Below are 14,046 nucleotides of genomic sequence, written 5' to 3' on the forward strand. Positions count from 1 at the left end.
ATCAATTATTATGGGTTTTTTTGATGAATTAATGGTTTTTTTAATACATTTTAAGGAAATTTCTGGTTTTAAATCGTTTATTATTGGGGGTTGTTAAGGAAAAATGTTAAATTTAATGTATTTGATGGTTTTAAATCGGTTATTATTGGGGGTTGTTAAGGAAAAATGTTAAATTTAATTTATTTAATGAATTTAAAGCGGTTTTTATGGGGTTTTTTGATGAATTAATGGTTTTTTAATACATATTAAGGAAATTTCTGGTTTTTAATCATTTATTATGGGGGTTTGTTAAGGAAAAATGTTAAATTTAATTTAATTGATGGATTTAAAGCGGTTTTTATGGGGTTTTTTGATGAATTAATGGTTTTTTAATACATTTTAAGGAAATTTCTGGTTTTTAATCATTTATTATGGGGGTTTGTTAAGGAAAAATGTTAAATTTAATTTATTTGATGGATTTAAAGCGGTTTTTATGGAGTTTTTTGATGAATAAATGGTTTTTTAATACATGTTAAGGAAATTTCTGGTTTTTAATAATTTATTATGGGGGTTTGTTGAGAAAAAATGTTAAATTTAATTTATTTGATGGTTTTAAATCGTTTATTATTGGGGGTTGTTAAGGAAAAATGTTAAATTTAATTTATTTGATGGTTTTAAATCGTTTATTATTGGGGGTTGTTAAGGAAAAATGTTAAATTTAATGTATTTGATGGTTTTAAATCGGTTATTATTAGGGGTTGTTACGGAAAAATGTTAAATTTAATGTATTTGATGGTTTTAAATCGGTTATTATTAGGGGTTGTTAAGGAAAAATGTTAAATTTAATTTATTTGATGGATTTAAATCAATCATTATGGGGTTTTTTGATGAATTAATGGCTTTTTTAATACATATTAAGGAAATTTCTGGTTTTTAATCATTTATGATGGGGGTTTGTTAAGGAAAAATGTTAAATTTAATTTATTTGATGGATTTTAATCAATTATTATGGGGTTTTTTGATGAATTAATGGTTTTTTTTAATACATTTTAATGAAATTTCTGGTTTTAAATCGTTTATTATTCGGGGTTGTTAAGGAAAAATGTTAAATTTAATTTAATTGATGGATTTAAATCAATTATTATGGGTTTTTTTTGATGAATTAATGGTTTTTTTAATACATTTTAAGGAAATTTCTGGTTTTAAATCGTTTATTATTGGGGGTTGTTAAGGAAAAATGTTAAATTTAATTTAATTGATGGATTTAAAGCGGTTTTTTATGGGGTTTTTTGATGAATTAATGGTTTTTTAATACATTTTAAGGAAATTTCTGGTTTTTAATAATTTATTATGGGGGTTTGTTAAGGAAAAATGTTAAATTTAATTTATTTGATGGATTTAAAGCGGTTTTTATGGAGTTTTTTGATGAATAAATGGTTTTTTAATACATTTTTAGGAAATTTCTGGTTTTTAATCATTTATTATGGGGGGTTGTTAACGAAAAATGTTAAATTTAATATAATTGATGGATTTAAATCAATTATTATAGGGGTTTTTTGATGAATTAATGGTTTTTTTAATACATTTTAAGGAAATTTCTGGTTTTTAATAATTTATTATGGGGGTTTGTTAAGGAAAAATGTTAAATTTAATTTATTTGATGGATTTAAATCAATTATTATGGGGTTTTTTGATGAATTAATGGTTTTATTAATAAATTTTAAGGAAATTTCTGGTTTTTAATCATTTATTATGGGGGGTTGTTAAGGAAAAATGTTAAATTTAATTTATTTCAAAGATTTAAATCAATTATTATGGGTTTTTTTTGATGAATTAATGGTTTTTTTAATACATTTTAAGGAAATTTCTGGTTTTTAATAATTTATTATGGGGGTTTGTTAAGGAAAAATGTTAAATTTAATTTATTTGATGGATTTAAATCAATTATTATGGGGTTTTTTGATGAATTAATGGTTTTTTTAATACATTTTAAGGAAATTTCTGGTTTTTAATCATTTATTATGGGGGGTTGTTAAGGAAAAATGTTAAATTTAATGTATTTGATGGTTTTAAATAGTTTATTATTGGGGGTTGTTAAGGAAAAATGTTAAATTTAATTAATTTGATGGATTTATATCGGTTATTATTGGGGGTAGTTAAGGAAAAATGTTAAATTTAATGTATTCAATGGTTTTAAATCTTTATTATTGGGGGTTGTTAAGGAAAAATGTTAAATTTAATTTATTTGATGGATTTAAAGCGGTTTTTTATGGGGTTTTTTGATGAATTAATGGTATTTTTAATACATTTTTAGGAAATTTCTGGTTTTTAATCATTTATTATGGGGGGTTGTTAAGGAAAAATGTTAAATTTAATGTATTTGATGGTTTTAAATAGTTTATTATTGGGGGTTGTTAAGGAAAAATGTTAAATTTAATTAATTTGATGGATTTATATCGGTTATTATTGGGGGTAGTTAAGGAAAAATGTTAAATTTAATGTATTCAATGGTTTTAAATCTTTATTATTGGGGGTTGTTAAGGAAAAATGTTAAATTTAATTTATTTGATGGATTTAAAGCGGTTTTTATGGGGTTTTTTGATGAATTTATGGTATTTTTAATACATTTTTAGGAAATTTCTGGTTTTTAATCATTTATTATGGGGGGTTGTTAAGGAAAAATGTTAAATTTAATATAATTGATGGATTTAAATCAATTATTATGGGGTTTTTTTGACGAATTAATGGTTTTTTTTAATACATTTTAATGAAATTTCTGGTTTTTAATCATTTATTATGGGGGGTTGTTAAGGAAAAATGTTAAATTTAATTTAATTGATGGATTTAAATCAATTATTATGGGTTTTTTTGATGAATTAATGGTTTTTTTAATACATTTTAAGGAAATTTCTGGTTTTAAATCGTTTATTATTGGGGGTTGTTAAGGAAAAATGTTAAATTTAATTTAATTGATGGATTTAAATCAATTATTATGGGTTTTTTTGATGAATTAATGGTTTTTTTAATACATTTTAAGGAAATTTCTGGTTTTAAATCGTTTATTATTGGGGGTTGTTAAGGAAAAATGTTAAATTTAATTTATTTAATGAATTTAAAGCGGTTTTTATGGGGTTTTTTGATGAATTTATGGTTTTTTAATACATTTTAAGGAAATTTCTGGTTTTTAATAATTTATTATGGGGGTTTGTTAAGGAAAAATGTTAAATTTAATTTATTTGATGGATTTAAAGCGGTTTTTATGGAGTTTTTTGATGAATAAATGGTTTTTTAATACATGTTAAGGAAATTTCTGGTTTTTAATAATTTATTATGGGGGTTTGTTGAGAAAAAATGTTAAATTTAATTTATTTGATGGTTTTAAATCGTTTATTATTGGGGGTTGTTAAGGAAAAATGTTAAATTTAATTTATTTGATGGTTTTAAATCGTTTATTATTGGGGGTTGTTAAGGAAAAATGTTAAATTTAATGTATTTGATGGTTTTAAATCGGTTATTATTAGGGGTTGTTACGGAAAAATGTTAAATTTAATGTATTTGATGGTTTTAAATCGGTTATTATTAGGGGTTGTTAAGGAAAAATGTTAAATTTAATTTATTTGATGGATTTAAATCAATCATTATGGGGTTTTTTGATGAATTAATGGCTTTTTTAATACATATTAAGGAAATTTCTGGTTTTTAATCATTTATGATGGGGGTTTGTTAAGGAAAAATGTTAAATTTAATTTATTTGATGGATTTTAATCAATTATTATGGGGTTTTTTTGATGAATTAATGGTTTTTTTTAATAAATTTTAAGGAAATTTCTGGTTTTTAATCATTTATTATGGGGGGTTGTTAAGGAAAAATGTTAAATTTAATTTAATTGATGGATTTAAATCAATTATTATGGGTTTTTTTTGATGAATTAATGGTTTTTTTAATACATTTTAAGGAAATTTCTGGTTTTAAATCGTTTATTATTGGGGGTTGTTAAGGAAAAATGTTAAATTTAATGTATTTGATGGTTTTAAATCGGTTATTATTGGGGGTTGTTAAGGAAAAATGTTAAATTTAATGTATTTGATGGATTTAAATCGGTTATTATTAGGGGTTGTTAAGGAAAAATGTTTTATTTAATTTATTTGATGGATTTAAATCAATTATTATGGGGTTTTTTGATGAATTAATGGTTTTTTTTTAATACATATTAAGGAAATTTCTGGTTTTTAATCATTTATGATGGGGGTTTGTTAAGGAAAAATGTTAAATTTAATGTATTTGATGGTTTTAAATCGGTTATTATTGGGGGTTGTTAAGGAAAAATGTTAAATTTAATTTATTTGATGGATTTAAATCAATTATTATGGGGTTTTTTGATGAATTAATGGTTTTTTTTAATACATATTAAGGAAATTTCTGGTTTTTAATCATATATTATGGGGGGTTGTTAAGGAAAAATGTTAAATTTAATTTATTTCAAAGATTTAAATCAATTATTATGGGTTTTTTTTGATGAATTAATGGTTTTTTTTAATACATTTTAAGGAAATTTCTGGTTTTTAATAATTTATTATGGGGGTTTGTTAAGGAAAAATGTTAAATTTAATTTATTTGATGGATTTAAATCAATTATTATGGGGTTTTTTTGACGAATTAATGGTTTTTTTTAATACATTTTAAGGAAATTTCTGGTTTTTAATCATTTATTATGGGGGGGTTGTTAAGGAAAAATGTTAAATTTAATTTAATTGATGGATTTAAATCAATTATTATGGGTTTTTTTTGATGAATTAATGGTTTTTTTTAATACATTTTAAGGAAATTTCTGGTTTTAAATCGTTTATTATTGGGGGTTGTTAAGGAAAAATGTTAAATTTAATGTATTTGATGGTTTTAAATCGGTTATTATTGGGGGTTGTTAAGGAAAAATGTTAAATTTAATGTATTTGATGGTTTTAAATCGGTTATTGTTAGGGGTTGTTAAGGAAAAATGTTAAATTTAATTTATTTGATGGATTTAAATCAATTATTATGGGGTTTTTTGATGAATTAATGGTTTTTTTAATACATATTAAGGAAATTTCTGGTTTTTAATCATATATTATGGGGGGTTGTTAAGGAAAAATGTTAAATTTAATTTATTTCAAAGATTTAAATCAATTATTATGGGGGTTTTTTGATGAATTAATGGTTTTTTATTACATTTTAAGGAAATTTCTGGTTTTTAATCATTTAATATGGGGGGTTGTTAAGGAAAAATGTTAAATTTAATTTAATTAATGGATTTAAATCAATTATTATGGGTTTTTTTTGATGAATTAATGGTTTTTTTAATACATTTTAAGGAAATTTCTGGTTTTTAATCATTTATGATGGGGGTTTGTTAAGGAAAAATGTTAAATTTAATGTATTTGATGGTTTTAAATCGTTTATTATTGGGGGTTGTTAAGGAAAAATGTTAAATTTAATGTATTTGATGGTTTTAAATCGGTTATTATTGGGGGTTGTTAAGGAAAAATGTTAAATTTAATTTATTTCAAAGATTTAAATCAATTATTATGGGGTTTTTTGATGAATTAATGGTTTTTTATTACATTTTAAGGAAATTTCTGGTTTTTAATCATTTAATATGGGGGGTTGTTAAGGAAAAATGTTAAATTTAATTTAATTAATGGATTTAAATCAATTATTATGGGTTTTTTTGATGAATTAATGGTTTTTTTTAATACATTTTAAGGAAATTTCTGGTTTTTAATCATTTATGATGGGGGTTTGTTAAGGAAAAATGTTAAATTTAATGTATTTGATGGTTTTAAATCGTTTATTATTGGGGGTTGTTAAGGAAAAATGTTAAATTTAATGTATTTGATGGTTTTAAATCGGTTATTATTGGGGGTTGTTAAGGAAAAATGTTAAATTTAATGTATTTGATGGTTTTAAATCGGTTATTATTAGGGGTTGTTAAGGAAAAATGTTAAATTTAATGTATTTGATGGTTTTAAATCGGTTATTATTAGGGGTTGTTAAGGAAAAATGTTAAATTTAATTTATTTGATGGATTTAAATCAATTATTATGGGGTTTTTTTTGACGAATTAATGGTTTTTTTAATACATTTTAAGGAAATTTCTGGTTTTTAATCATTTATTATGGGGGGTTGTTAAGGAAAAATGTTAAATTTAATTTAATTGATGGCTTTAAATAAATTATTATGGGTTTTTTTGATGAATTAATGGTTTTTTTAATACATTTTAAGGAAATTTCTGGTTTTAAATCGTTTATTATTGGGGGTTGTTAAGGAAAAATGTTAAATTTAATTTATTTGATGGATTTAAATCAATTATTATGGGGTTTTTTGACGAATTAATGGTTTTTTTTAATACATTTTAAGGAAATTTCTGGTTTTTAATCATTTATTATGGGGGGTTGTTAAGGAAAAATGTTAAATTTAATTTAATTGATGGATTTAAATCAATTATTATGGGTTTTTTTTTGATGAATTAATGGTTTTTTTAATACATTTTAAGGAAATTTCTGGTTTTAAATCGTTTATTATTGGGGGTTGTTAAGGAAAAATGTTAAATTTAATGTATTTGATGGTTTTAAATCGGTTATTATTGGGGGTTGTTAAGGAAAAATGTTAAATTTAATGTATTTGATGGTTTTAAATCGGTTATTATTAGGGGTTGTTAAGGAAAAATGTTAAATTTAATTTATTTGATGGATATAAATCAATTATTATGGGGTTTTTTTGATGAATTAATGGTTTTTTTAATAAATTTTAAGGAAATTTCTGGTTTTTAATCATATATTATGGGGGGTTGTTAAGGAAAAATGTTAAATTTAATTTATTTCAAAGATTTAAATCAATTATTATGGGTTTTTTTTGATGAATTAATGGTTTTTTTAATACATTTTAAGGAAATTTCTGGTTTTTAATAATTTATTATGGGGGTTTGTTAAGGAAAAATGTTAAATTTAATTTATTTGATGGATTTAAATCAATTGTTATGGGGTTTTTTGACGAATTAATGGTTTTTTTAATACATTTTAAGGAAATTTCTGGTTTTTAATCATTTATTATGGGGGGTTGTTAAGGAAAAATGTTAAATTTAATGTATTTGATGGTTTTAAATCGGTTATTATTGGGGGTTGTTAAGGAAAAATGTTAAATTATATTATTTGATGGATATAAATCAATTATTATGGGTTTTTTTTGATGAATTAATGGTTTTTTTTAATACATATTAAGGAAATTTCTGGTTTTTAATCATTTATGATGGGGGTTTGTTAAGGAAAAATGTTAAATTTAATGTATTTGATGGTTTTAAATCGGTTATTATTGGGGGTTGTTAAGGAAAAATGTTAAATTATATTATTTGATGGATATAAATCAATTATTATGGGGTTTTTTTGATGAATTAATGGTTTTTTTAATAAATTTTAAGGAAATTTCTGGTTTTTAATCATATATTATGGGGGGGTTGTTAAGGAAAAATGTTAAATTTAATTTATTTCAAAGATTTAAATCAATTATTATGGGTTTTTTTTGATGAATTAATGGTTTTTTTTAATACATTTTAAGGAAATTTCTGGTTTTTAATAATTTATTATGGGGGTTTGTTAAGGAAAAATGTTAAATTTAATTTATTTGATGGATTTAAATCAATTATTATGGGGTTTTTTTGACGAATTAATGGTTTTTTTTAATACATTTTAAGGAAATTTCTGGTTTTTAATCATTTATTATGGGGGGTTGTTAAGGAAAAATGTTAAATTTAATTTAATTGATGGATTTAAATCAATTATTATGGGTTTTTTTTGATGAATTAATGGTTTTTTTAATACATTTTAAGGAAATTTCTGGTTTTAAATCGTTTATTATTGGGGGTTGTTAAGGAAAAATGTTAAATTTAATGTATTTGATGGTTTTAAATCGGTTATTATTGGGAGTTGTTAAGGAAAAATGTTAAATTTAATGTATTTGATGGTTTTTAAATCGGTTATTGTTAGGGGTTGTTAAGGAAAAATGTTAAATTTAATTTATTTGATGGATTTAAATCAATTATTATGGGGTTTTTTGATGAATTAATGGTTTTTTTAATACATATTAAGGAAATTTCTGGTTTTTTAATCATATATTATGGGGGGGTTGTTAAGGAAAAATGTTAAATTTAATTTATTTCAAAGATTTAAATCAATTATTATGGGGGTTTTTTGATGAATTAATGGTTTTTTATTACATTTTAAGGAAATTTCTGGTTTTTTAATCATTTAATATGGGGGGTTGTTAAGGAAAAAATGTTAAATTTAATTTAATTAATGGATTTTAAATCAATTATTATGGGTTTTTTTTTGATGAATTAATGGTTTTTTTAATACATTTTAAGGAAATTTCTGGTTTTTAATCATTTATGATGGGGGTTTTTGTTAAGGAAAAATGTTAAATTTAATGTATTTGATGGTTTTTAAATCGTTTATTATTGGGGGTTGTTAAGGAAAAATGTTAAATTTAATGTATTTGATGGTTTTAAATCGGTTATTATTGGGGGGTTGTTAAGGAAAAAATGTTAAATTTAATGTATTTGATGGTTTTAAATCGGTTATTATTAGGGGGTTGTTAAGGAAAAATGTTAAATTTAATGTATTTGATGGTTTTAAATCGGTTATTATTAGGGGTTGTTAAGGAAAAATGTTAAATTTAATTTAATTGATGGCTTTAAATAAATTATTATGGGTTTTTTTTGATGAATTAATGGTTTTTTTAATACATTTTAAGGAAATTTCTGGTTTTAAATCGTTTATTATTGGGGGGTTGTTAAGGAAAAATGTTAAATTTAATTTATTTGATGGATTTAAATCAATTATTATGGGGTTTTTTGACGAATTAATGGTTTTTTTTAATACATTTTAAGGAAATTTCTGGTTTTTAATCATTTATTATGGGGGGGTTGTTAAGGAAAAATGTTAAATTTAATTTAATTGATGGATTTAAATCAATTATTATGGGTTTTTTTTGATGAATTAATGGTTTTTTTTAATACATTTTAAGGAAATTTCTGGTTTTTAAATCGTTTATTATTGGGGGTTGTTAAGGAAAAATGTTAAATTTAATGTATTTGATGGTTTTAAATCGGTTATTATTGGGGGTTGTTAAGGAAAAATGTTAAATTTAATGTATTTGATGGTTTTAAATCGGTTATTATTAGGGGTTGTTAAGGAAAAAATGTTAAATTTAATTTATTTGATGGATATAAATCAATTATTATGGGGTTTTTTGATGAATTAATGGTTTTTTTTAATAAATTTTAAGGAAATTTCTGGTTTTTAATCATATATTATGGGGGGGGGTTGTTAAGGAAAAAATGTTAAATTTAATTTATTTCAAAGATTTTAAATCAATTATTATGGGTTTTTTTTTTGATGAATTAATGGTTTTTTTTAATACATTTTAAGGAAATTTCTGGTTTTTAATAATTTATTATGGGGGTTTGTTAAGGAAAAATGTTAAATTTAATTTATTTGATGGATTTAAATCAATTGTTATGGGGTTTTTTGACGAATTAATGGTTTTTTTAATACATTTTAAGGAAATTTCTGGTTTTTAATCATTTATTATGGGGGGTTGTTAAGGAAAAAATGTTAAATTTAATGTATTTGATGGTTTTAAATCGGTTATTATTGGGGGGTTGTTAAGGAAAAATGTTAAATTATATTATTTGATGGATATAAATCAATTATTATGGGTTTTTTTGATGAATTAATGGTTTTTTTTAATACATATTAAGGAAATTTCTGGTTTTTTAATCATTTATGATGGGGGTTTTGTTAAGGAAAAATGTTAAATTTAATGTATTTGATGGTTTTAAATCGGTTATTATTGGGGGGTTGTTAAGGAAAAATGTTAAATTATATTATTTGATGGATATAAATCAATTATTATGGGGTTTTTTGATGAATTAATGGTTTTTTTAATAAATTTTAAGGAAATTTCTGGTTTTTAATCATATATTATGGGGGGGTTGTTAAGGAAAAAATGTTAAATTTAATTTATTTCAAAGATTTAAATCAATTATTATGGGTTTTTTTTGATGAATTAATGGTTTTTTTAATACATTTTAAGGAAATTTCTGGTTTTTAATAATTTATTATGGGGGTTTGTTAAGGAAAAATGTTAAATTTAATTTATTTGATGGATTTTAAATCAATTATTATGGGGGTTTTTTGACGAATTAATGGTTTTTTTTAATACATTTTAAGGAAATTTCTGGTTTTTAATCATTTATTATGGGGGGGTTGTTAAGGAAAAATGTTAAATTTAATTTAATTGATGGATTTAAATCAATTATTATGGGTTTTTTTGATGAATTAATGGTTTTTTTAATACATTTTAAGGAAATTTCTGGTTTTAAATCGTTTATTATTGGGGGTTGTTAAGGAAAAAATGTTAAATTTAATGTATTTGATGGTTTTAAATCGGTTATTATTGGGAGGTTGTTAAGGAAAAATGTTAAATTTAATGTATTTGATGGTTTTTAAATCGGTTATTGTTAGGGGTTGTTAAGGAAAAATGTTAAATTTAATTTATTTGATGGATTTAAATCAATTATTATGGGGTTTTTTGATGAATTAATGGTTTTTTTAATACATATTAAGGAAATTTCTGGTTTTTAATCATATATTATGGGGGGTTGTTAAGGAAAAATGTTAAATTTAATTTATTTCAAAGATTTAAATCAATTATTATGGGGTTTTTTGATGAATTAATGGTTTTTTATTACATTTTAAGGAAATTTCTGGTTTTTAATCATTTAATATGGGGGGGGTTGTTAAGGAAAAATGTTAAATTTAATTTAATTAATGGATTTAAATCAATTATTATGGTTTTTTTGATGAATTAATGGTTTTTTTAATACATTTTAAGGAAATTTCTGGTTTTTAATCATTTATGATGGGGGTTTGTTAAGGAAAAAATGTTAAATTTAATGTATTTGATGGTTTTAAATCGTTTATTATTGGGGGTTGTTAAGGAAAAATGTTAAATTTAATGTATTTGATGGTTTTAAATCGGTTATTATTGGGGGGTTGTTAAGGAAAAATGTTAAATTTAATGTATTTGATGGTTTTAAATCGGTTATTATTAGGGGTTGTTAAGGAAAAAATGTTAAATTTAATGTATTTGATGGTTTTAAATCGGTTATTATTAGGGGTTGTTAAGGAAAAATGTTAAATTTAATTTATTTGATGGATTTAAATCAATTATTATGGGGTTTTTTTGATGAATTAATGGTTTTTTTAATACATATTAAGGAAATTTCTGGTTTTTAATCATTTATTATGGGGGGTTGTTAAGGAAAAATGTTAAATTTAATTTAATTGATGGCTTTAAATAAATTATTATGGGTTTTTTTTTGATGAATTAATGGTTTTTTTTAATACATTTTAAGGAAATTTCTGGTTTTATATCGTTTATTATTGGGGGTTGTTAAGGAAAAATGTTAAATTTAATTTATTTTTAATTTATTTGATGGATTTAAATCAATTATTATGGGGTTTTTTGACGAATTAATGGTTTTTTTTAATACATTTTAAGGAAATTTCTGGTTTTTAATCATTTATTATGGGGGGTTGTTAAGGAAAAATGTTAAATTTAATTTAATTGATGGATTTAAATCAATTATTATGGGTTTTTTTGATGAATTAATGGTTTTTTTAATACATTTTAAGGAAGTTTCTGGTTTTAAATCGTTTATTATTGGGGGTTGTTAAGGAAAAATGTTAAATTTAATGTATTTGATGGTTTTAAATCGGTTATTATTGGGGGTTGTTAAGGAAAAATGTTAAATTTAATGTATTTGATGGTTTTAAATCGGTTATTATTAGGGGTTGTTAAGGAAAAATGTTAAATTTAATTTATTTGATGGATTTAAATCAATTATTATGGGGTTTTTTGATGAATTAATGGTTTTTTTAATACATATTAAGGAAATTTCTGGTTTTTAATCATATATTATGGGGGGTTGTTAAGGAAAAATGTTAAATTTAATTTATTTCAAAGATTTAAATCAATTATTATGGGGTTTTTTGATGAATTAATGGTTTTTTATTACATTTTAAGGAAATTTCTGGTTTTTAATCATTTAATATGGGGGGTTGTTAAGGAAAAATGTTAAATTTAATTAATTAATGGATTTAAATCAATTATTATGGGTTTTTTTGATGAATTAATGGTTTTTTTAATACATTTTAAGGAAATTTCTGGTTTTTAATCATTTATGATGGGGGTTTGTTAAGGAAAAATGTTAAATTTAATGTATTTGATGGTTTTAAATCGTTTATTATTGGGGGTTGTTAAGGAAAAATGTTAAATTTAATGTATTTGATGGTTTTAAATCGGTTATTATTGGGGGTTGTTAAGGAAAAATGTTAAATTTAATTTATTTGATGGATTTAAATCAATTATTATGGGTTTTTTTTGATGAATTAATGGTTTTTTTAATACATTTTAAGGAAATTTCTGGTTTTTAATCATTTATTATGGGGGGTTGTTAAGGAAAAATGTTAAATTTAATTTAATTGATGGCTTTAAATAAATTATTATGGGTTTTTTTTGATGAATTAATGGTTTTTTTAATACATTTTAAGGAAATTTCTGGTTTTAAATCGTTTATTATTGGGGGTTGTTAAGGAAAAATGTTAAATTTAATGTATTTGATGGTTTTAAATCTTTATTATTGGGGGTTGTTAAGGAAAAATGTTAAATTTAATTTATTTGATGGATTTAAATCAATTATTTTGGGGTTTTTTGATGAATTAATGGTTTTTTTAATACATTTTAAGGAAATTTCTGGTTTTTAATAATTTATTATGGGGGTTTGTAAAGGAAAAATGTTAAATTTAATGTATTTGATGGTTTTAAATCGGTTATTATTGGGGGTTGTTAAGGAAAAATGTTAAATTTAATTTATTTGATGGATTTAAATCAATTATTATGGTGTTTTTTGACGAATTAATGGTTTTTTTAATACATTTTAAGGAAATTTCTGGTTTTTAATAATTTATTATGGGGGTTTGTTAAGGAAAAATGTTAAATTTAATGTATTTGATGGATTTAAATCAATTATTATGGGGTTTTTTTGATGAATTTATGGTTTTTTTAATACATTTTAAGGAAATTTCTGGTTTTAAATCGTTTATTATTGGGGGTTGTTAAGGAAAAATGTTAAATTTAATGTATTTGATGGTTTTAAATCGTTTATTATTAGGGGTTGTTAAGGAAAAATGTTAAATTTAATGTATTTGATGGTTTTAAATCGGTTATTATTGGGGGTTGTTAAGGAAAAATGTTAAATTTAATTTATTTGATGGATATAAATCAATTATTATGGGGTTTTTTGATGAATTAATGGTTTTTTTAATAAATTTTAAGGAAATTTCTGGTTTTTAATCTTATATTATGGGGGGTTGTTAAGGAAAAATGTTAAATTTAATTTATTTCAAAGATTTAAATCAATTATTATGGGTTTTTTTGATGAATTAATGGTTTTTTTAATACATATTAAGGAAATTTCTGGTTTTTAATCATTTATGATGGGGGTTTGTTAAGGAAAAATGTTAAATTTAATGTATTTGATGGTTTTAAATCGGTTATTATTGGGGGTTGTTAAGGAAAAATGTTAAATTTAATTTATTTGATGGATATAAATCAATTATTATGGGGTTTTTTGATGAATTAATGGTTTTTTTAATAAATTTTAAGGAAATTTCTGGTTTTTAATCATATATTATGGGGGGTTGTTAAGGAAAAATGTTAAATTTAATTTATTTCAAAGATTTAAATCAATTATTATGGGTTTTTTTTTGATGAATTAATGGTTTTTTTAATACATTTTAAGGAAATTTCTGGTTTTTAATAATTTATTATGGGGGTTTGTTAAGGAAAAATGTTAAATTTTATTTATTTGATGGATTTAAATCAATTATTATGGGGTTTTTTGACGAATTAATGGTTTTTTTAATACATTTTAAGGAAATTTCTGGTTTTTAATCATTTATTATGGGGGG

This window comes from Rhopalosiphum padi, unplaced genomic scaffold, assembly GCF_020882245.1.
Source record: "Rhopalosiphum padi isolate XX-2018 unplaced genomic scaffold, ASM2088224v1 scaffold1, whole genome shotgun sequence".
Taxonomy (NCBI): domain Eukaryota; kingdom Metazoa; phylum Arthropoda; class Insecta; order Hemiptera; family Aphididae; genus Rhopalosiphum; species Rhopalosiphum padi.